Genomic DNA, 1,973 nt, shown 5'->3' with positions numbered 1-1,973 from the left:
GAGAGGCCCGCCTGCGCCTGCGCAAAGGAAGGCGCCGGCGTTTCCTTCCGGTGATCTCCGTCGGCGGCTGCCGCGCGCAAGCGCAGGGCGTCCTTCGGCGAGAGCATGCGGGTGTCCGGGCCTCGTCCCCGGCCTCCCTGGCTAGCGGCGACTATTTCGAGGAACGTTCATTTCTTTTTTTGGAAGCCGTGTCACAAGAAAGGACTGGATTTTCCGATTCCCTTTACGTTGCGGCGAGTAGGTAGCGTGGACCCCGCTCCCCCCGCCGGCGCCGGCCTAAGCCTGGGCTCCGGGGACGCCTTTGGTTCCGCAGGTCGGTGGTCGCGGCGGCCTAGGCCTGAGGCTGAGGGAGGCGAGCGGCGCTGAGCCGGGTTATGCCCCGACCGTAAAGCTGCTGGTTTCACAGCGTTGCCTGAACGTCCTGGGGAGGACACGGTGTCGCGGGGCTCCAGAAGCCCGCGCCGGGGAGAGCGGCAAACGTGCGTTCCGGCACGTCCTCCGGGCTTCTCGAACTTTCTAAGACAACAGGTGAGCCCCGCATGGGTGCTTGAGCCCGAAGACGACCGAGAAGTCGGTGCAGCGATAAAGGCGGCTGTAAGGTTAACCGGCCATCGGCTTTAGGGAACCTCAAGTCCCCGGGAACGTCCCGCGGCCGAGTGAGTGAGACGCAAAGATACATGGTTTTCGGGTGCTGCTGTCTTTACCGAGGTGCCCGCCTGGCTCAGCCCCGCAGAGCGCGCGACTCCTGATCCCCGGGCCTCCAGTTCACGCCCCACCTTGGGCGTTAGAGCTTACTTTAAAAAAAAAAAAAATGCAAACCTGATGAGTTTATACCTACCTACTTGTAATTGGCAAATAGCTTCTTTTTTTTTTTTTTTTTTGGACGTCAACCCAAGAGTAGCGTGTACCTACCACGTCGCTAGCCAGGCGCCCCCGCGGCACGTATCTCTGGATGTTTCCGGACAGCCAACAACAGTTAAGAGCATTTGGAAGGAAATTCTGCCCTATTATTTATTAGGGATCATTGAAAGTCTGGCCTTTAAAGGAGGCACGACAGGGCAGCCCGGGTGGCTCAGCGGTTTAGCGCCCCCCTACAGCCCTCGGCGTGATCCTGGAATCCCAAGATCGAGTCCCACGTCGGGCTCCCTCCATGGAGCCTGCTTCTCCCTCTGCCTGTGTCTCTGCATCTCTCTCTGTGCGTCTCTCATGAATAAATAAAATCTTTAAAAAAAATTTTTTTTTAAATGAGGCACGACATAATTCTACCACCTGTAATGATCGACTATATAGTTAAAAACCTCATTACCTTAAGACCCCACTACTCTGGTTTGGAATTTGGGCAGGAATTGGACAAAAGCTGAAGTCTTAGCTGGCGCAGATTAACCGAATAACGATAACGTGGTGCTGGAAATAGGAAGAGCATCTTTTTAAGTAGATTGTAACATCCATTTATATCCGTTAAATTAGGATTCTTCTTAGCTATTAAGGCCAGGCCACCACGGACCATTCCCTTTGTAACATTTTAAAAAGAGAGCACTTTTATCTTAAAGTTATGATTAAACTCTGCTTCTTTCCATTAGCTTTTGTATGATTTTTACTGGGAAGCTTAGAAACCCTCCAAAATTTTGCATCAGTTGAGACCATTTTCATTTTTATTAACTCCTTAAAAAATAAATTTAGGAGCGCTATAGAGAACAAAGTGTAGGCTTTGCTCCAAAGATTTTAAGTAAATTTGTATTTTCCAAATACCTGTTCAATGCGCCAGGAGAGTAAAGAAGGGAAATTATAGAAGGTAAACTTGTGAGATGAAGACTAGGAGGGGGTGTTGGTGCTAGAGTGTATTTTAATAACCCACTAGAAATACAAGAATGAGGGGGACAAGGGGCAGTCAAGGCGCCTAGTGATAGGGGCGCCTGTCTGGCATAGTGAGTAGAGCAAGGCCACTGGATCCCTGGGTCATTGAGTTCAAGCCC

This window comes from Vulpes lagopus, chromosome 1 (genome assembly GCF_018345385.1).
Source record: "Vulpes lagopus strain Blue_001 chromosome 1, ASM1834538v1, whole genome shotgun sequence".
Taxonomy (NCBI): domain Eukaryota; kingdom Metazoa; phylum Chordata; class Mammalia; order Carnivora; family Canidae; genus Vulpes; species Vulpes lagopus.
Note: the sequence above shows the minus strand (reverse complement) of the source record.